The sequence below is a fragment of the Canis aureus genome, chromosome 8 (genome assembly GCF_053574225.1).
Source record: "Canis aureus isolate CA01 chromosome 8, VMU_Caureus_v.1.0, whole genome shotgun sequence".
NCBI classification, from domain to species: Eukaryota; Metazoa; Chordata; class Mammalia; order Carnivora; family Canidae; genus Canis; species Canis aureus.
The window spans coordinates 61,238,191-61,261,250 of NC_135618.1; the positions used below are offsets into that span (position 1 = coordinate 61,238,191).

The 23,060-nt window shown below is 47.2% G+C and overlaps 1 long non-coding RNA gene across 4 annotated transcripts in view; it reads right to left on the minus strand.

Annotated features, from left to right (window-relative positions):
* Window positions 1-3,191: 3,191 nt before the first annotated feature.
* The window catches only part of LOC144319408 (uncharacterized), a 40,752-nt gene continuing 20,883 nt past the window's right edge, over window positions 3,192-23,060 (minus strand). Inside the window, exons 2-4 of one of the 4 annotated variants that reach the window (XR_013385218.1) lie at window positions 19,491-19,664; window positions 18,969-19,069; window positions 3,192-3,749 (exon numbers count right to left, since the gene is read on the minus strand). This is a non-coding gene — a long non-coding RNA (uncharacterized LOC144319408). The other 3 variants (XR_013385221.1, XR_013385220.1, XR_013385219.1) reach the window with 3 other exon arrangements.

Here is a 23,060-nt window from a genome sequence, read left to right on the forward strand (position 1 = left end):
CACGAGAAGCCCTTTCTTCCGGGGACGGCGGGGGGGGGGGGGGGAGTGTGCAGTTTTCACAATCAGCTGCATGCCATGGATGCCAGATTTTGGTGGTTTTTCTATTTCCTTCCATTGACAAGGTCAGGTAGGAGCTGAAGAAAGCTGTGTGTTTCTGTGCATGTGTGCCTGGGTGTCTGGCGTGGGCACAGATGTGCGTGTGTGTGTGTGTGTGTGTGCGCGCCCGGTGTCTGCATGTGCTCGCCTCCGAGTGTGTGCATACATGTCTCTGTCTGACAGAGCTGCTGGTAGATTTTCCACTCCAGACCCAGCTAGGCCCCTTCTCCATGAGTGTGGAGATGCCAGGCCCCACATCTGTGTGCCCCGGGGAGTGGGTGAGGGTGGGGAGCCAGAGGGCAGACCCGGGGGGCCTCACAGGGAGCATCTGCTCCCAGAGACATGCTATTTTTCCCTTTGGAGGCAGATCCCATCTCCCAAGCTCTGGGGGGCTTCACACTGAGTCCAGAACCTTCTCTGTTTTAGAGGCAAGAGCAGGTTCCAGGCCTGGGCAATGAGCAGCCTGTTTGCTGCGAGGTGTAGTGTCTGCCCTTCCTGTCTTCTCCCCAGCTCCTCAGCAAGCTCGGGTGTCCATCAGAACTGCGGCTCCCCCTCCTGCTCGCCTCTCTTCCAGGCACCCTCTCCCCTCCAGGACAGCATCACAGCCCAGTCCACCCACTCGGCCTCCTCCACTGTTGCTCAGGCAGGAAAGCCCAGGGCACTATCCCTTCCTTTCCTTCCTTTCCTGGACTCCACCTTCTATGGCTCAGAAGGGGTCCTCTGCCTTTTCCAGCCGGCCATAGACACACAGCACGGGCCACATAGGCAGCCTTGGGAGCAGGTCCCCCAGGGAGGGGGTGTCCACGTCTGGGCGATACCTCAGAGTGAATGAGGAGGAGAGAAGGAATGTCTGAGTTAACAGGTGTGGGCACCCACAGCAGAATCCTGGTCCCCAGAGCAGCTGAAACCCCTCGCCCCGAAGGCCCCTCTGCACACGCAGGCTGGAAGTGCTTCTTAACGAACCGCAACTGCAAACGCCTTTCACTTCCAACCTCAGCCTTGGAATTCAAGCTGGTATTTGAAGCAGCCATGCAGAGAGGGGAGCTCTGGTAGCCAGCAGGACGCTAACAAAGTCAGAATAAGTCATGCATGTGGGCTCCCTCGCCTGCCTGGCTCAGCTGCTGGAGGGAGGGGGACGGAGCTTTCTGTAGTTTGTCTGCACAGTCTAATTTTATTGATAAAGCTCCACAGAACTGTGACCATAATGGGTGCACCAAGCACGTCGTTACAGATGAGGATCTTGAACACCCATCTTTGGCCGGTATGGACAGAAGGTGAAGGCTGAAGAGGTTCGTCTGTACAGAAGGGGAATTAACTTCATTTAGGAGGTTCTCACTGATAGATCCCAGGGCAGGGGACACTTTTGGCCACCGAGCAGGACTGTCCCACACGTGGTCCCAAGAGAAGGAAACCAACTGGACACCCCTAATTAGTTTGTCTTTAGAATCTGAAGGCACCAAAGCCTCGAGTCAAGAGACTAGTTGGGGGACACCTGGGTAGCTCAGCAGTTGAGCATCTGCCTTTGGCTCAGGGCCTGATGCCGAGTCCAGGGATCGAGTCCCGCATTGGGCTCCCTACCAGGAACCTGCTTCTCCCTCTGCCTGTGTCTCTGCCTCTCTCTGTGTGTCTCTCGTGAATAAATAAATAAATCTTAAAAAAATATATATATATATAGAGAGAGAGAGAGAGCAGCTGGGTGTTTGCTTGTGTGGACCCAGGCACAAGTGTCAGCAGATTCACGGATAATCCAGGAAATCTGAAAACAAACTATGCCATAGCTTTGTGGTTCTTTGGGCTCAACCAGCCTGTGAAACAGGCTGTGCTCTCATCTCTTCACAATGGACCAGACAGTGTGCTTTACAGCCCAGCCTGGCATCTCTTCTTGAAAGGAGCATATTTTGTGTGGGGTCTCTCCATCTGTTTTCTGCACGAACATATCCTGAACACATCTTTCTTTTTTGAAATCTGTTGAAATCTCTAGTTTGCTCATAACTTCTGTCTCTACTGGAGCTCTGTTTTCTTTGATGCTGTGGACATTTGTTTACATCCATCCATAATCGTGTTTCAGTTGAGTGTAGAAATGCTGGAGGAAATGTGCTGTGTGGTCCGCTATGGTGAACTGCAATAGTGATGTCTGTTTCAAAACCCAATGAGTACACCACACCAGTGTTTCGGACCAGTTCTCTTAGAACCAGGAAGATGGATGCCACAACAGTATCAGCTCCTCTAAGTAATTTAGTATTGATGTTCATCTATATCCTAGGGTCTCTGCACTGAGCACAGACTGTGCTTGAAGTTGAAAGATTATCACACAAATATGGAAAAGAAAGAAAAAGGGAAGGAAGGAAGGAAGGGAATGAAGGACCTCACCACCTTGTGCCCACTAGGATGACCGACCATTATCAGAAAAACAGGCAGGCGCATGAAGAAATTTCGATCCCTGTGCACTGTTGGTGGTAGTGTAAAATGTCGCAATGGTGTCATAGTAGTGCAATGGCCATGGAAAATAGTAGGGAGGTTTTTCAAAAAGTTAAAAGTAGATTATCACATGATGCCATAGTCCTACTTGTGGTCTATCCCCAAAAGCACTGAGAGCAGGGTCTTGAAGAGGTATTTGTACAGCCATGTTCACAGCAACTGTTCATATGGCCAAGAGGCAACCCAAGTGTCTGGTGATGGATGAATGGATAAGCAATATAAGCATATGATGGAACATCATTCATCCTTTAAAAAGGACATCTTGTCATGTGCCACCACAGAGACGAGCCCTGGGGATATGAGGCTGAGTGACATAAGCCAGAAGCAGGACACACGTGGGGACCCCACGCATATGAGATCCCAGCATCTTCAGACTCAGACACAGAGAGTAGATGGTGGGGCTGGGGCTGGGGGAGCAGGTGGGGTCAAGATGTCAGGGGGATGGAACATTCTGGAGCCGGATAGTGGTCCAGCAGTGGGAATGTGCTCTGTGCCCCTGAACTGTTCACTTTAAAAAGGCTAAGAGAAAACTTTCTGTTATGTGCTTTTTTTTGTTTAACACAAACTTAAAACTACAAAATGTAGTAATTAAAAAAAAAAGGCTACTGCAGAATGACAAGATTTGAAAACCAATTTTTATACTATGTACATATTTTAATGGTATCAAATATGCTTCCTCTTTAAAGACATCACATCTAGGATGGCAGTTGCACTTGCGGAGGGGTGGAGGTGAAGGTGAGCTCAGTAGGAAGGCTCCAGGGGCCCAGGCATGTCAGCTGTACCTGCGATGGCCAGCCGCCCCGGGTCCCTGTCCTGTCCTGGGGCACATAGCTCAGAAATGCCCTGCCCCTCAGGCCAGGGGTGTGGGGCATGTACAGGAGGGAGCGACATCACCCTACACATGTTCCTATGCCAGTCTGGGGTGGAGACCCCACAAATGATGTGGGCAGAGACTCGAGAGGTGATTTTTAAACGAACCTGGAAGGCATGCGCAGCACCCACGTGAGGGGGGAGGCTTGGACATGTTCTGAGATGAGGTCAGCAACCATTCTTCCGTGTGGGGCTCCAGGTTGATCCGGACTGAATGGACAGGCTTGCTGTTGGGGTCTCCCATCCCCTCTCCCTGGTTCTGGAGCTCAAGCTCGGTTTCCCCGCTGGCTTCCCATTCTCTTCGCCTGTAGAGAAATGAACACCGGGTGCTGAAACCGCCCCTGGTAGGCAAGACCCGCAGAGCTTGGGTGGCAGTGATCCCGATGAGCCGCTTCCCAGGCTCCAGGAGGACAAAGCCGGCTGGCTGGGGCCGGGCAGCTCTCGGGACGTGCCTGCCACGGCGAAGCTGTGCAGGCCACCTGACCCCGTGGGCTGCAGACGTTTGCCTTGTGCAGGATGCGCTGAGGGCTCCTGTTTGGGGACCAAAGCTCCTGGGTAACGCTCACAGGTGGTCAGTAAGTGCACCAGGAATCTCTCCTTTTTCTTTTTTCTTATCAATAGCATCTGATTGCCTTTTTATTTATTTATTTTAGTCTTATATCCTGAAGATTTTATATATATATATTATTGGAGTTCGATTTGCCAACATATAGTATAACACTCAGTGCTGGCCAGCCCGGGTGGCTCAGTGGTTTAGCACTGCCTTCAGCCCAGGCATGATCCTGGAAACCCGGGATCGAGTCCCATGTCAGGCTCCCTGTATGGGGCCTGCTTCTCCCTTTGCCTGTGTCTCTGCCTCTCTCTCTCTCTCTCTCTGTCTCTCATGAATAAATAAATAAAATCTTAAAACAAAACAAAACAAAACAAAAAACACTCAGTGATCATCCCATCAAGTGCCCTCCTCAGCGCCCGTCATCCAGTCACCCAACCCCCTGCCCACCTCCCCTTCCACTACCCCTTGTTCATTTCCCAGAGTTAGGAGTCTCTCATGTTTTGTCACCCTCTCTAGTTTTTCCCACTCATTTTCTCTATGGGAATCTTTCCAGTGAGAAAGGGTCCTTTAGCATTCAGTCCCTTGGGCTTTTCTACAGAGGCCCCAGAAAGGTGGGCATAAGGGTACCCACAGTTTTCAATGTAGCCACTGCATAAAGCTCAGCAAAAGGGCAGATGTAGACATTTATTGGGGTCAGTGTCATGCTTGGTGTACACTCTACCATCTGCATCCAAACAAGTCACCCCCGCTGACTGCAGAGAGGTGGAGTCAGGAGGCTGCCACTAGCCAGCCTCAGAGGGCACGCCTTCCATCAGCTCCATGGGATCCTGCTTCTCTCTGTCCGCCAGGCCGGAGGGCCCCAAATGGTGTGATCCATCACACCTTCTCTTTTCCCAGCCCAGAGAAGCTGATGGGTCACCTTGGCCTAGGGCTGATGCCTGCTGCCTCTACTCTTGTCTTCCAAGCCCTGCACCATTGCTGGAACCACAGGGAAGCCAGACTCTGGTGCACGCTGCAGGGCAGTTAGGGGCAGGAATCAGGAGCAACTGCTTGGATCGGGGGGCCAGGCTCCAGGGACCAGGAGGGGAGATGGAAAGTCAGGAGGCATCAAGAGGGCTGCTCAGAGCGAGAGGCTTGAGCAGGGTCAGTTAGGGTGGGAGGGAGGATAGGACTGTCCCGGATAGAGAGAGCTGGTGACACAGACACACTCATGATCATGACCCGGACCAGGAAGCTGGCCTGCCCTCATCGTGACTACTCAGCTGAGTGATGTGAGCTCAACTGAGCCTCAATTGTCTTGTCTGTAAAACGAGGTATTGCTATCTGCCTCAGGACCAAGTGCTGAGCACCCCTCAACACGCACTCAGAGCTGTTGTTCACTGAGCAATGGGCAGACAGTGGGCTCGGTGCTCCTGGGCAGGAGAGCGGACACATCGTGATGGGTGCTTTTTCTTATTAGAATTCCAAACCCTCCAAGTAACAGATGGCTCTGGCCACCCCATGTGTCTATGTAATAAGTTATCCCCGAACTTAATGGGGAACTCATCTGGGTCCACACAGGCTGCTGTAACAGAACATCACAGCCTGGGGGGTTTACAAACAATGGATATTTATTTACCACAGCCCAGAGGCTGGACATTCAAAATCAAGGAGCCCGCAGACATGGGGTCTGGTGGGGCTCACAGAGCGCGACGCCTAATGTGTCCCTGTGTGGTGGCAGGGGTGAGGGCGCTTTCTGGAGCTTCTAAGAGCGCTAAGCTCTACCTCATGACCTAATCGCCCCAAAGGCCTCACCTCCTAACACTATCACACCAAGGGTTAGGTCTCAGCAACGTGAATTTAGGGAGACACAATCATTCGGTCTGTGGCAGATCTCTCTTCTCTCATTAAATACACCAGCTGGGGCCTCTATTCACGAGGTGGATTGCTGTGGGCCAGGCCAGACTCAGTAAGTGCCATGTGCCTGCTCTCCTAGTTCTGACATGAAGCGAGGATGATAAATGTTGTGTCCGAGGCTCCAGTGTGATGACACTCTACACACCCATCACCTCCCTTTCTAGGAAGATTGCTCTTCTCTGGGGCAGGGGGCACAGGGACTCCTTGCCTGGGCCCTTACCACTCTCAGGAGGTTGGGGTGGTGGCTCTGGCTCAGGGCAGGATCTTGGCATGAGTGAGTCGGAGCTGCTTCTTACCTTGCCCCTTCCTTCCTGGGCCCCCATCTCCCACACATGGCCCCATCTCTGTCCTCCAGGCTGCTTTGATGCTCTCTGCTTTCCAAGGAGCCAGGCCTCCGTGGGAAGCTGCTTCCTGGGATCTCCTAAATTCAAGCTCAGGTAACCTGCCTGGATATATCAACCTCCCCAGCCTGACATTTAGTACTTGGAGCTGAATTTGGGGGCAAACAATTATCACTCTGCATCATTTTGTCCTGCTTGTATACTAACCTTCTCCAGATCCACTGAGGTTGCAAGAGGACCCAGATTTGAGTCTTGGCTGTAGGAAAATTAGAGCCTTTCCATCGCTGTGTGGTCTTAGGCAAGTCTGATCCCACTCCCAGCCTGACCTTCCTTTCTGCACAGGAAGAATGACCAGTCAAGGTACCTGAGCCCCACCTGCACAGTGCTCCCATTAAAAGGCTGAAGTATTTCCCTTCACTGCTCCTGCCCAAGACTCTGAAGTATTCCAAAAGCATGCTGAAGAATTCTGCATCACCCCAGCCATTCACGGGGCCCTTCGGCCCAGGAAGTCCTCTGTCCAGCACAGGGCCCAACAGGTTGAACACCCCTCCAACTTCCCTCCATCCTCTGCATCACAAACTAGGGGACAGTTTTTTGCCCAATTATGCACATTATTTAGTGCTTCTGTGAGTAAACATTTAGTGGGATGCTTTTGATAGGCAAAGTGTATCACAGTCTTGTCGTCAGCCTTATATTGGATGTCAATTATAAGCAGGTCCATTAATGTGCAGGGGTAGGAGGTGGCTAAAGAATGCCAGCAGGGGCCTAGGGAGCCAGACACTCACGTGGCCCTTCCAGTGCCCTGTGAAAACAGAGTGTGGCAAAGACAGCCTGGGGGCTTTGTGGACTTCAAGGCAAAAGGGAACCAAAGGTGCATAGAGGATCTCTAATGCTCTAGATGGGATTTAATTCTCTAGAATTTCAATTGTGCCAACATTTAAGCACTCAACAGCCAGCTGTCACTTCTAAAGTCACGGAGTGGGTCTTGTGGGCCACAGACATCATTGACACAGTTTGGTGGGTTTGTGGGGACAACTGGATCTAGATTACAAAGGTTTTTTAATTACTCACTGAGGTTTGGGGGTCAGACAGTGGAGAAACAGAGTCATGGAGAGTTTCAGAGAGAGAGATCTGCATGAATGGTGGAAAGACCAGATAGGTGATGCCAGTACAACACTGTAAAGGTACCTGGAAATCCAAGGACCTGTGGTCTAGAAGGTGAGCTGAGTGGAGACATGTGGCCTGCATCTTGGCCATGTGCAGACCCAAACCTGGGAAGGTGGCAGAGGCCGGGATTCGAAACAATAAAAATCCCTTTTATTTTTCCACAGAAATTGAAATTCCTTACACAGCAGCTTAGGAACAGGCCAACATTCCGACTGAGTGCCTTATTCTGGTGTGGGAATGTTCATGACACCATCTAGGTACCACAAGAGGACATCTAGAAATGTGGTGCTGAGCACAAATTCTAGACTCTAGTGCCTGAAAATCCAGTTCTGAACCAGCCAGGTGTCTTGGGGCGATCTTCCCAGGTCCTCTGTAGGTCTATTTCCTCACTTACAGAGTACAAATACTAGGAGCATATCTAAAACATGAAGCCCAACGCATTATAAGCTTCCACTCAGTGGATGTCAGGTATCAGATGGGAGAAGAGAGGCCATTAGCTTGAGAGCCAAGTAAGTATTTTTCTATCAAGGAGCTCAGACATGGACTCTAAGTCTGATGAAAAAGGCACAAACACTGTGGACTTCAATGACACACTTTCACTGCAAGACAGAGGAACTGGGCCAAAGGTCAACAAGGAAATGCAGGATTTGGAACAACATGGTAAGTCGCCTTGAGCTGTGTGCATCTGCAGAGCCCTTGGCCAACAGCAGAACACAGTCTTTTCAAGCACACATGGAACATTCTGTAAGACAGACCATATGTTAGGCAACAAAACAAGTCTCAGTACATCAAAAGGGATCACAATCATACAAAGTAGATTGTACACCCACAAAAGAATTAAATTAGAAATCAGTAACTGAAGGAAATCTGAAAATTCACAAAAATGTGAAAATCAAATAACATACTCCTATTTAGCCAAATGGATCAAAGAAGAAATCATGAAGGAAATTAGATGATACTTCGAAATGATAGACTTTACAAGAAAACTACAAACCAAACCCCGTAAGCACATAGATGCAGAAACCCTCCCCCAAATACTAGCAAACCAAATCTAGCAACAGACAAGAAGGGCTGAATACAAGGACCCAGCAAGATTACCCTAGGAATGCACGGTTGAATCTACACCCAAAATGCAATCAAAGCAGCACACTGTCTTGGTAGCCAAGGACAGAAACCACTCAGAAGAAAATGTAAAGAAAATCTTCACAGCCTTAAGTCAGGCAGTGAGTTCTTAGATCTGACACCAAAAGCACAATCACAAAAGAAAAAAATAGAAAAAAATCACACCACATCAGAATTAAAATCTTTCATGACGCAAGCCATACCATCAATAAAACAGAAAGACAACCCACAGAAAAGGAGAAAATATTAGCAAATCAAATACCTGGTAAGGAACTTGTATCTAGACTGCATAAGAGACACAACTCAGTAACAAAAAAGCAAAGGATTTGAATAGGCATTTCTGGAAAGAAGATGCACTACTGGCCAATAAGCACATGAAAAGATCCTGGACCTTTTTAGTTATTAGGGAAATGCAAATCAAAACTAGGCTGAGATACGTCTTCACTCACTCTGAAGTGAGATGGCTACTCTCAGAACAGGTCATAGTTGATGTTGGCAAGGGTGGTGATGTTGGAGGCCTCCTATGTGGCTGGTGGGAGAGTAGAACAGTGTGGCCGCTGTGGCTGCTCAGTGTTCACACAGTGCCACCATATGACCCAGCTCTTCTGCTCCTCAGTACATGCCCAAGAACAGTGAAAGCACATATTCGAATAACAACCTGCATACAGATGTTTATAGTAGCACTGTCCATGAAGCAGAGAAATAAAGGCAACTCAGTATCTATCAACTGATGAATGGATAAGCAAAATATGGTACAGCCACATAATAGAATATTCCTTGGCCATTAAAAGGAATTCAGTACTTACAGAAAGAAAGAAGGAAAGGCAAGAGATGTGAAGGGCTGGGATCTGCTACAGCATGGACAGACCCTAAAACACCATGCTCAGTGGAAGAGGCCAATCGTAGAAGACCATGTATGACATGTTTACATGTAGATGAAATATCCAGAACAGGCAAATCCATAGACACAAAATGTAGATTAGTGGTTGCCTAGGGTTTGGAGGAGGGGCTTGCTGGGGGCAGGGAGTAGCTAAAAGGTTTGAAGGTGAAGAAAATGTTGAGGTGAAGAAAATGTTCTAAAACTGTGGTGATTGTTGCACATATCTGTGAGTGCACTAAATTGTGCACTTTAAATGGGAAATGGATGAATTGTGTGGTCTGTCTCAATAAAGCTGTGTAAAAATAAAGGCATTGCATAATGACTGCCTCCCAAAAAGTACAGTATAAAAGGGGGGAATGAATAGCTTCACAGTGGAGAACTCAGACAGACATGACCTCAGTCAAGTGGCCAAGGTCATGTCCAGAGTGATGAGTCATGTTGATAGCAAAGACCCTGCCTGATAGGGCGCAGTGAGAATGCTGCTTCACTTCTGTGGTCTGCCTCCCAAAAATCCACACCCAGCATAATCCTAAGAAGAACATCAGACAAATTCTGACTGAGGTACAGTCAAAATACCTGACCATCTTCCTTTAAACTGTGACGATTACCAAAAAGTGGGAAGTCTGAGAATCTGTCACAGCCAAGAGACCTCTAAGGAGATATGATGACTAACTGGAAGGTGGTAGTTTGGATAGATCTTGGGATAGAAAAAGGACATTAAGGAAAAAGCAAGGAAAAATCTGAATGAAGTGTGGACTTCAGTTAATAATAGTATATCAATACTGGTTAACTAATTATGAAAAACGGGCCATTCTAAAGTAAGATATTAATAATAGAGGAGCCTGGATGTGAAGTACATGAGAAGTGATTGTCATCATTTTCTCTAAATCTAAAGATACTAAAAAATTAGAATTCTCTTTAAAAAATTTTAAAATAAATGCAGGGCTCTCTTATATCAATAAGCCTCATGAAAATGAATTCATTAATAATCAGGAAAAATCCTCAATGTGCCTGCATGCACACAGACACACGCACACTTAACATACATACACTTAATACAGCACAGAGAGAGAGCCCAGGAGCTGACTCCAGCATCACAAGGAACAGAATCCAAAAAGTAATTACACTGCCAAGTGTTATGCTAATACAATTATTGAAATTACCAGTCAAAAGCAGTTAATGAAATAATTAAGACAGATAGACCTAAAACTTGATTTAAAATTAACCTGACACGTGCATACTATCTAAATAATGACTCTCTCCTGTGATCTAGCCTCTCATTAAAATCAGATTTCTTTGGGAGAAATTATACATTTTGCACCATGATTGGGAAGAACAAATCACATTCACTGCCCCACTAATGAATGTGGAGGAGCTAAACGAAAGCGAATGTGCCCAGCCTTCCCTGGTATGGCGCCATCTGCCACTGTAACCAACTACCGTCCCTCCCATTTTCCCTCAGCAAATGCTAGGAGCCCACTAAAATTGTATCAGTGAAGGACCCTAAGATACTGGGTGTGCACCTGAAGCTCTTCCTAAAGGGAAGTTGGGCAGAGGTGACCTGTGGCACTGGGGTCTTGCAGATGTTCTGCGGAAGAGGAAGAAAAATGTGTACCTCTCTCACGTAGGCAGTTCCTACATTGATGTGCATGCATCCAGCTCATTTCTCTAGAGGTGAGGAAACCCAGCCAAGAAGAGAATGGGCTTGTTGGAAAGTTATTCCCAAGCTTGTGGCTAGGGCAGGAGCAGCAGCTCTGTGGGTTATGCTTTCCTGCTCAGTACCTCCTTTTACCCTCGTGATTTCCCACCAGAACTCATAGTGAGGTGTGTTGGTCTACAGTGTACCGCTGGCATACCCCAGCTCCTGGGGCCTTGCCCCAGGTTTGGCCCAGTCTAGGTGAACAGTTTTTGCTTGTCCCTGTATCTCCAGGCAGCTGCCTGCAATTGGCCGACCTCAGATTCTGTGTGGTGGCTGCCGCCCCTCCCTCCAAGGGCCATGTTCCTGGCAGGAAGACCTCAGCTAGTATCTGGGGCATGGGCACTTGATCCTCGTTCACAATAAGCCCTGGAGTTACCTTGATAATATCTTTTAAAATGGGTCCTCTGCTCGGCATTTTTATGAGACAAAGTATTTCCCCCTTAAAATTATTCAAATTCAGTAATATTATTAGGAGAGTGGGAAAACACAGGCTGCTACAAAATGGTCTATTACTGAGAGAGTTTTAACATTCTAACGAGGAAAACCCCTCTCTGTCATGTTTTCATCCTACATCCTGTTTTTTGTATCCATCCTAACAATCTCTGCCTTTTAATCGAGCACCTTGGTCCGCTAATACTTAAAATAAGTAATAATCAAGATGGCAGGATAGGAGCTACCAGCACAGGTTGTTTAGCAATCTTGAGCAAAAAGAATTAACATGGGAGGTTCATACTACCCAATTTTAAATGTACTATAAAGCTACAGTAATCAAAACAGCATGGCACTGGCATAAAAACAGACATATAGACTAATGGGCAGAGTAGAGAGCTCAGAAATACCTCCTCACACTTATGGTAAATTGTCCTTTGACAAAGGTCCCAAGAACACAGAATAGGGAAAGAAAAATCTCTTCAACAAGTAGTGTTGGGAAAACTGGTTTTCCACACACAAAAGAATGAAATTGGACCATTAACTCACTCCCTATGTAAAAATAAACTCAAAATGGATTAAAAACTTAAATGTAAGACCTGAAACCACAAAATTATTAGGAGAAAATACAGAGGAAAAGCTTCTTGAGATTAGTCTATATAACGCTTCTCTTAGAGAAGACTCCAAAAGCACAGGCAAAAACGTAGACAAGTGGAATTCATTCAAAATGAAAGCCTTCTGGATAGCACATGAAAACATCAACAAGTACAGAGAAAGCCTACAGACTGGAAGGGAATATCTGCAGACCATACATCTGATAAGAGATTAATACTGAAAATATAAGGAACTTGTATACAACTCAATAGCAAGAAACAAACAACTCAACTAAAAATAAGCAAAGGATTCAAAGAGACATTCTCCAAAGAAGACATACAAATGGTCAACAGACAGATGAAAGGATGTTCAATAACTAATCATCAGAGAAATACAAATCAAAACAACAATAATATATTACCTCATATACATTAGAAAGGTTATTGTTCAAAAAACTATTTCTTATATTCCACATATGAGTGAAACAATATGGTAATCGTCTTTCTCTGATTGACCATAAGGGAAAAGGGGATGAAACTGAGTGGGGAAAAATTAGAGAGGAAGACAAACCATGAAAGACTCCCAAGTCTGGGAAGTAAACAAAGGGTGCAGAAGAGGAGGTGGGTGGGGGGATGGGGTAACTGGGTGAAGGGCATTAAGGAGAGCACATGATGAGATGAGCACTTGGTGTTATACTAAATATGTTGGCAAACTGAATTTAAATTTTTTTAAAAAAACTAAAGATTACAAGTGTTGGCGAGCATGTGGAGAAAGGGGAACTCTGGTCCACTGTTGGTGGGAATGCAAATGGGTGCAGTCACTGTGAAGAACAGTATGGAAGCTCCTCAAGAAGTCAACAATGGAATCAAACAAACACTTTTGGGAGGTGGTGAGGTCATGAGGGTGGAGTCCTCATGAATGCAACCAGTGTCTTTATAGAAGAGGCTCCAGAGAGATCCCTGGTCCCCTCCACCAAGGGAGGACACAGAGAAGGTGCTGGCCATGAACCAGGAAGAGTCCTTTACCAGAACACAACCATGCTGGTGCCTTGATCTTGGATGTCCAGCTTCCAGTAACTGTGGGAAATAAATTTCTCTTTATAAGTCATCCAGTCCTTTTGTTACAGCAGCCCAAATAGACTGACAAATTCCTTGATTTTTCTTCCATTTCTTCCATTAGTTTTTGTAGTTTTTAGCATACATATTCTGTACATATAAGATTTATTCCTAACATGTTATGATCTTTGCTGCTCTTCTGTGGCAGTTTAGAAATTTCAATCATTAATTGCTAGTATATAGATATACAAATGATTTCTGTATGTTGATTTTATATCCTATGACCTTGTTACACTCATTTATTAATTCTACTAGCCCTTTGAGGTTTTTTTCCAGTATTTTCTACATAGACATCATGCCATCTGTGAAAAAAGACAGTTTTGTTTCTTCCTTTCCAATCTGTATGACTTTTATTTATTTCTTTTGCTATTTCACACTAGCTAAGAATTCTAGCGTGATATTGAATAGGAAACACAAGAATGTACATCTTTGCCTTGGTCCTGATTCACAAGGAAGGCATTCAGCCTTCTGCTATTTTTTTAAAGATTTTATTTATTTATGAGAGAGAGAGAGGCAGAGACACAGGCAGAGGGAGAAGCAGGCTCCATGCAGGGAGCCCGATGTGGGACTCCATCCCAGGTCTCTAGGATCTCGCCCTGGGCTGAAGGCGGCGCTAAACTGCTGAGCCAGCCGGGCTGCCCAGCCTTTTGCTATTGATGTTAAAACTAGGTTTTTGTAGATGCCTATATCATTTTAAAGAAGTTCTACTTTGCTGGACTTTTTAAAAATTATGAATGGATGTAGAATGTCTTCATATGTGTTTTCTGTATGTCATACCATTTTCTTATCCATCTTTAACTTTTCATATTCCACTTACATTTAACATTTCACTACTTCAAGTACAATGTTAAAATATTACAGCTGTATTGGACTGCACCTGCCATCCTTAATGCTGTAGTATAGTAGGTGTATGCATGTGCTACATCTACACATCTTATAAAGCTCAGAAAAAAACAGTACAGTTTTATTTAAAGATTTAATTTTTCTAGAGCAGTTTTGGGTTCACAGCAAAATGGAGACTAAGGTACTGAAATTTCTCATATGCCCCCTACCCTCACACATGCACAGCCTCCTCTCTTATTAGCACCCCCCACTGGAGAGGTGCACTTGTTATAATTGAGGAACCTACACTGGTCCATCATTATCACCCAAAGTTCATAGTTTACAATGGTTTCACTCTTGGTGTTGCATTCTGTGAATTTGGACACATGTACAACATGTACCCATGATTGTAGTGCCACACAGAGTATTTCTAGTGCCCTAAAGATCCTGTTCTTCACCTGTTCATCCCTCCGCACCCCCAATGGTATTATAGCTTTGACTTTAAGTTATGCGTATTACACAGAAGTTAGGAGGAGCAAGAAAAATAGAACGAGTAGCCTTTTATATATACCTATATACTTACCATTTTTGAGGCTACTTATTCCATTCTGAGGATCTACATTTCCTTTTTCTGGTATAATGTCCTTTATCTCAAAGAGCTTCCTTTAGCATTGTTTGTTATAGAGTTTTTCTGTAATTATTTCTCTAAGCTTTCTAAAATCTAGAACAGCTGTATTTCAACATTCTTAAACAGTAAGTTTGCTGTATATAAAGGAGATATATGGGAATATAAGGGATATAGGGAAACATAAGGGACATAAAGGATATGGCGGTCATAGAGGAACATGGTGGATACAGGGGACATAGGGGGCATAGGAGGACCTAAAGGACATAGGAGCTATAAGGGATATAGGGGGATATAGGGAACATAGGAGTACATAGGAGATATAGGGGACATAGGGGATATAGGGGGACAAAGGGTATAAAAGGAGATGTGGGGGACATAAGGACATAGGAGATACAGGGTTCTACATTTAAAGGTTTTTGTTATTGTTGTTTTTTATTTTCTACACTTTAACTCTAGTATCTCATTGTCCTCTGATCTCCATAGAGTCTGATAAGAAGTTGGCTGTTGATCGAATCATTAGCCCCTCTATGTACAGTGCCACATTTCCTATTGTTCCTTTCAATATTTGCTTTTTTGCATTGGTAAGCATCTGTTTGATTCTGATGCATCTCTATGTAGGACTGTCTTTATTCTGCTTGATACTAGTTACCTTATATTTGCAAATATCTGTCTTCCATCACCTGGGTGATTCCAGCCACTATTTATTCAAATATTCTTGTTTACCATCTTCCCTGTCCTTTCCTCTTTTGAAGCCAACTGCACATATATTAGAGTTTGATCTTCTTAAGAGTGCCTGAGACTGTTATGTACCCACCTTTTCCCCTTCTGTTTTCACATTAGACCATTTCTGCTGCTCTGTTCAAGTTCATTATCTCCTCTGTCATCTCTGTGTAGCTGTCAAGATCATGTATAGACTTTGTTATTTCTGATATTGTATCGTTGAATCCTAAATTTTTTTCAATTGTTCAGATTTTTCTGCCAAGATTTCCTACTTTTTCATTTTTTGCAAGCATGGTTATTTGTCTCCATTGAGGATATTTATGACAACTGCTTTAAAATCTTTAATACTTCTGCTTTCTGCTAAAATGAAGTTAAAAGGGAACAAATTCAGCCTTCTGCCTACAAAACTAAAACTCAGGGTGGTGGTAGTGATACATAGAGCACTAGTTTTCAGACAGTGGCTCTCAGGCTGCATAGGACAGTGGTCCTTAGGGCATGCAAGGATCTGACAAGGTGAGACTTCTGTTGGCCCTGATGCCTGCAGAGAGAGGTTTTGGGCTTCATCACAGAGGGGAGAATCTGGTGGTTTCCCTGGGCAAAGAGATGGTCCTGGGAGTGCTGGAAGGCTGAGGAGACTCATGTATACCTGGAAGACCACCAGCAAAGAGAGAACTGTGACCAGAGGGAAAGAACTTCAATGCTTGATGGGTCCCATCGAGTCTTCAGCTGAACACTGACCCATGTGCAGATATAAAGGAACTACCCAAGGGCACAGAATAGAACACCAAACAAGAATTAGAGGGAATAAACTTTGGGGCTCATGAAGAACCAGGAATGGTTTGTGTTCCAACCAGGTCATAGGTGGCTCAGGAAAGCCTCATAACACAGAGGAGACTGTATGGAGTATTCAGAATGCTTTACCTCAGGAATAGAGCATGAGCGGCCTGAGAGGTGACGCAGATCCCAACTCAGAATGTTTAAAATCAAACATAAATATGTCAAGTTTTTTCAAAGTCACACAACTCTATCCCAGAAATAAAGCTCAAGAATAGTTTTAGGAATACAAAACTATCCAGGAGCCAACAAGGAAAAATATGCAGTGTCTAGCAGCCAAAGGGAAATCACCTGGTATACAAAAAAGCAATAAAACACATCATATGAAGAGGAGAAATATCAGTTGGTTGAAACTGACAAATGGCACAGATGAAGTAATTCACAAACAAAGATGGAATGTTGTTACTGTCACTGTATTCTGTGTGCTCAAGAAGCTAGTGAGGATGCTGGTGATGTTGAGTACAGAGAGAAGAAATAAAAAAGACCCCAATCAGACTTTTGGGGATGAATCCTACAATGTCTGTGATGAAAATTCACCAATGAGATTAAGATCAGATCAGGCACTGAGAAAGAAAAGATTAATGAACTTGAAGACACTTAATAGAAACCATCTAAAATGAAATAGGGAGAGAAAACAGAAAATGAGCAGAAAGTTAACTGGGGGATGACTTCAAATGGCCTAAAATACATGTAGTCAGCAACCCAGAAAGAGAAGGAAAAGAAGGAAACAAGACAAAATATTTGAAGAAAAAATAACTGAATATATTCTGTATTTGAATTTTTTAAAAACTGTGACCAGCATATCCAAGATACTTAAAAACTCCCAAGCCCAAGAAGCCTGAAGAAGGCATATCTTAATTAAATTGCCTAAAGAGAGTGATAACAAGAGAATCTTAAATTCAGATAAGGAGACATGCTACATACAGAGGAACAGAGGGAAGGATGAGAACAGGTTCCTAATGGCAAAGTGGAAATGGGGAGAGTGGAATAAGGCCCTTCAAGCCCAGGAGAAAAAACTGCCAATTCAGCGCTCTACAGTCAGCAACAAATTGCGTAAAGAAGGTAAAACATCAACTTTCTCAGACCTACAGAAGCTGCAATAATTCATCATCGCCAGCAGATCAGCACTAAGAAATGTTCAGAAAGTCCTTCAGGCAGAAAGATGACACCACACGGAGACCTGATATGAAGAAGGGGGTGGACAAAGTGCCCAACGACACCACCAGGAAGACCCCAATGGGTAATGGAGCCCTTCCACCCACTGTGAGGTTACTAAGTTGCCATGAAGGAGTGTGATGTTATTTGAAGAAGGATGAAGGTAAAGCTGTGTACTACAAACCCTAAAGCATGCATGTGAGCATGCACACACATGCACACAGTTATAGGGAACCAGCAAAAACGGGATTAAATGGTATCATAAAAATACTCAAATTATCCAAAGAAGGCAAATTCAGAGGAAAAGGGAAATGAAAGCCAGATGGACAATAAAAAACAAATAGCAAGATCACAGAGTTAAGGCTGATGCTCATTAACAGTAGCATTTGATGAAAATACTGTCCAAACCCCAATCAAGAGTCATCACTTTTCAGATTTGATAAGAAAGCAAAACTCAACTGTGTGCTACCTGCCCCACATCCACTTGACTTTTTTTTTTTTTTTTTAGGATTTTATTTATTTATTCATGAGAGACAGAAAGAGAAAGGCAGAGACATAAACAGAGGAAGAAGCAGGCTCCTTGAAGGGAGCCAGATGTGGAACTCAATCCTGGAACTCTGGGACCACTCCCTGAGCTGAAGGCAGATGCTCAACCACTGAGCCACCCAGGTGTCCCATATCCACTTTAAAAATAAAGATACATATAAAAATAAAGAGATAAAAAAAAATCTACCAGTAACACCAGCCAAAAGAGCCAGCGTCATTGTATTCTTATGAGATAAAGTAGATTTCAGAGCAATGAGTCCAGCCTGGGATAAAGAAGGTCAATGTGTGGCTCCTAAGGGGTCAGTTATCCAGAGGACGTAATGCTACATGCCTCTGCACCTAGTCACCAGGCTCCACGGTACACAAAGCACAAGCCCCATCTGCTGTCTCAGCACCTGGGGCATCCTGGGTTCTCTCTCCATTCACGTTCCTTTCTTCCTTTCTCCGAGGAATGTGTCCCATTTACTAGGTCTTTTGCATGTTGGGTAGTACTTTTGGGCTGTGTCCACCTTATGAATGTGCTCTGGAGGAGATTCTGGATCCTGTTATTTTTCACCAGTGACGTGTCTTGTTTGGTTCAGCTGGTGGTAAGAGCTGACCTAATTCAGCTGCCCCCGGGCGGCAGCTCCAGCCTCAACTCAGGTCTTGTCCTTGGCTGGTTGCTTTCCAGAATGTTCTGTGCATGTGGTTAGTCAGTAGAAAGGTGGGCAGGCTGGCATGCAGGTTCCCTGAACATTTCCTGCTCTCCTATAATCCCCAAGACCTGCAGTGGCCAAGCTCCTGCCACCCTAAGGTTGTCACTCTCCAGCCGGCAAAGACCCATTTGCCTCCCGGATCTGACTCCAGGATGAAAGGAGAATCCTCCTTGAACAACTCCCCCCCGAACTGCTGCTGCTGCTCTCTCCCCAGCCCTCAAAAGGCTCCTGTTTGCCTTCTCTACAGATTTCCTAGTTGTTTTTCTGTGAAGAACGGAGTGTGGCGTGATCTTACAAAATCATTACAGGAAGCACAGGCAGCAATTACCCATCCACTTTTAGGCCGCCTTCTGCAGGAACCTCACATCCTTTGAGTCACGCTGGGGGAAAGCGTACGTGTCATCTGCTCCGGAGGTCACGATGGTTTCCCTGCGTGGGTGAGAAACACAGTGTCTCGTCGGGGACACTGCAGCCCCATGAAAGCCACCGACCGCACACGAGCGGGAAGAGAGAGGCCAGGCACAGGCCCCTTTCATCTCGCACCGCAGGTCTCCACTGCAGCGCCAGCTCTTGCCAAGGGCCCATCTCCCTTCTCCCTTCAACGCCCTGCCCTGCACCCCCACCCGAAGAGTCTCCACCAGGAACTCCCTGATTCACTCTCCCCTCCACTCCTGGCTGCTCCCTGGCCCGGCCCCTGCTCAGCTCCCTGCTGCCCCTTCCCCGCCACACCCGGAGGCTCCTCTAGACAACACCCCACCCACTCCCAGTCAGTGCCCCCACAGAGCTTTCCCTGATCTGCCTCCGGGCCCCATCCTGCCTCATCCATCAGGTCTATTTCAGAGTTCCTTACCCCAAAAAGCCCGCCTGGACCCCCCAGTTGGAGTTAGGTCCTTCTGCTCTCCTTAGAACTGCTGCTGTCCCAGTCGACTCTGGAAGTCTCAGACCCAGGTGGCCACTGGTGCAGCGGGCTTCCCGGTTCCAGCCAGCACCTTCACAGTGAGGGCCACAGGGCGGCTCCACAGCTCTGCAGTGGTCAGTGAGAATGAGAGGCGCCCCCCGGCTTGGCTCTCCCCACATGGCCCTCGATGTGGCCTGGCCTTGGCCTGGGGCTACCCGGGCTCTGCCCACGTGGCCAGGTATAAGTTCAGACTCGGGTTGATGAGCTGGATGCTCAGGGTCCCCCTGGGCCTTACAGGCTTGCAGAGGTGAAAGCAGGTGTGGCCCCTCGGAGCCTTTCTTATTAGCCTTCCCTGGAGGAGGATCCAGCGGCTGGGCCAGGGAGCCTCTGGGGGAAGGGATGGTCTGAGCTCCTGGTGCTCCTGGCCATCAGAGTCCATCCTGAAATGAACAGAGTAGAGCCCACAGGAGGCCTGGGAGCAGACCCTGCTCCACTATCCCTGACCTTGAGGTCAGTTTCCTTGTCTCTGATGGAAGCTTGACAGTACTGGGCCCCACAGACCCCATGGGGCTGTCTGACGGTCCCCCTCAGCTGCCTGGGTGACACAGTGGGAGGAGGTGGGAGGACAAGCCTGGACTGAGAGCCAAGTGGCCACGCCACAGCCCTGGGGCATGAGCTTCGTGGGGGTGCTTGCCACCCCATTACAGACGGGACACTCTGGCTGAGGCTGCTCAACAGTGTGGCTGGCCACATGCCTCGAGCGAGGAACAGCCAGACTGGTGCAGCACAGACGCTCCTGGAAAGTTGTTAGCTGCGCCTCGGCTCCCACCTCTATACTCCTGTCTTCTCAGGAGCATCCAGGGGACCCAAGAGCTCTCTCATTCCTAACATTTGACTTTGCTCTTGTTCAAAGCTGATGGGCCACAGTTCAATGCCATGGGAAATGCTGGGCTTTGTGAGGATGAGTGGGCCCACCCACCTTCCAGAATGAATGCGGCATGTATGTATTCACTGGACATCTTTGTTTTACCCAGCCCACATCTGTGGCTGTTGAGTCTCAGGGAAGGAGTGGCACCTGGGCATGCCTGACATTCTCCAGATAGACACAGGACCCTGTTGTGCCCTTCCCTCCTGCGCCTTGCCCTCTGTCTCTGCCACCTTCCTCCCTCCTCCTGCCCACCCAGGCCCCAGGACCCTGGGGTCACCAGAGCAGCTAATGGATCACTGCAGTTTCTGAGCTGTGGTCTTGACTCATCCTACCTCTGTTTCTTGACTCATTGCCCTGTGACCTGCTGGAAAAACAGCAGTCCCAGCCCTGGATTAGTCCCTGGCCCCTGGGCTTCTTCCTGATGCTCTCCCAAGTCATCGAAATAGCCCAGATTGTGTGCACCCATCTTTTCTTTAAATATTTTTTGAGCAGAGCTGATTTTAAAAACATAAGTTATGTCTGTTTGGGCCAAATGCAGTGACTTCTCTCAGACTGAGAAATAAATTTATTAAAAATAATTCTGAAAAAAAATTCAAAAAAATTAAAAATAATTCTGTTGCAATGAAAGCAAGGCTGAGGTAGATCTGAGCCAGTTAGTGTGAGTCCCCTGGGTGCAGCTGTGGCAGAGTCCCCTGGCACTGCTGGGCTAGAGGGCAGTGCACACAGCCACCCACTACCCCTACTTGCCAGGCCTGGACTGTGGGCAGAGAAAAAGAGAAAGATAAGAATTGATAAGGAGAATGGGTTGGCCAGGGGGGGCCACACAGATGGCTATGGGACAGAGGACGGTGGAGAAAGAACAGGTGCAGGGTTTTCAGTCCAGGTTGGGGGATTGGGGGGCAACCAATCCCTGTGGAGACTGGCCTGTGCCAGGGCTGTGCCTAGATATAGGGGCACCAGCAGCTGCCTTTGCTGCTGTGACTTGACTGGCAGGAAAACAGAGTGGGAAATGAACCTCAGTCAGTGTGGTCCAGGGACCTCGTCAAGGCCAGGCCTGCAGGCTGTGCCCGCTGTACCCGCGCAGGTGCCCAAGGCCACAGGGCATCGCCACGGCCCTATTACCATAAGCAATAATGCAGAGGTGTGATAAAAGCCATCTGTCATTCATAAAAGGTGATGTTGCCTTTTTGCAAAACCATAAGTCATCCTGGGGCTCAGCCAAGAAATGGCCCATAAAATCCTGAGTAATGGCCTCAAAGCATACTTTTCAATATAAAGAATATTCTAGGCAGCTGTTTCTAGAACTTATCTGTGTGCAGTAATTTTATACCCAAAACGATTACTGGGCTCAGTGTCTGATGCACCCCTTCAGCACCCCCCTCATTAGCAGCAGTAAAGTGTCTAGAATGTGTGATGGTCCTGTGAGCACAGGATCCTGCCCCCCAGTGACAAGTGGTAGGCAGTGCTGTGCTCGTGGGCCATGCCCTTTGCCGTCGGATGCATCGGCACGCAGGGGCCTGGGGGGACACCCACTGTCTTCAGGATCTCCAAAGTTACCAGGGAGGGGGAGCTCAGCCTGTCCTGAATCTGTTTCTACGGTAATGCAAGGCCAGCTGGTTTTGTCCGCATTGGATGAGGGCAGGCATCCAGGGATACCGATGACCCCAAGGCTGGTGAGTGACACAGAGCGTGAACTCCACCCTAGGTGGACTCGTTCCCAGAGCAACCAAGGCTTGCCTGACTGCACAGGGGGGCGAGGGATGGTGGGGCCGTGCCTGCCTTGGGCACCACTCTATAGCCAGAAGGGAGCGGAGCTTGCTGGTGGCTCAAGAAGACCCAGGAAGTGCTTTCTCTGTCCACCCTACATGAGGCCCCCGTCTGCTTGGGGGTGAGGCCAGGAGAAATCTCTGAGTGCTTCACTCTCTAGAGCCACAGCTCCTGGATGTCAGAGCAGGGATGATTCTGAGGCTCCACTGTATGTCCAGGACATGTCTCTTGGAAGGAGAGAGCAGCGGGGTGCATGCACGGGCCCTGCAGCCCTGGCTTCCAGGCACAGAGGAGCAGCCTGGGGTGAGCACAGGCCGAGATGTCTGCCAGGATGGAGACACACACACTGTGGCTGAAATGGGCACTGCACAGAACCAGTCAGCCAAATCGGTAACAGCAAAATCGATACCGCTGCTGTCACGGAGTCAGTCACTTCAGTAACACCGGGCGTGGGGCTTTCTCGTGGGCCCACGGCACTGAGGTCGTAGGGAGCCACCACTGGGTGCCGGCGCTCTCCCGGCAGCTACACAGGCCACAACCACTATCAAATAGAATAGTTGTGTCTCCACTTGCCTGAAGTCTCGATCCTTGAAGGCCTATTTTGATTCACCTTGGGCCATATGGACTATTTTAACTGGGAGTCAGGTCCCTGGGTTCCCATGCTGGGTCAAGCACCTGTACCCACCATGGGAAGTTTTAAGGCAAAGTGACTATGACCTTGGAGAATGTAGGGCAGGTGACACTCCGGTGGGTAGGCTGCGGCCTGTCTGATTACGAGTTTACATTCATGTGGCCACATCAAGGAGGCCCCAGTCCCACACTCTTGC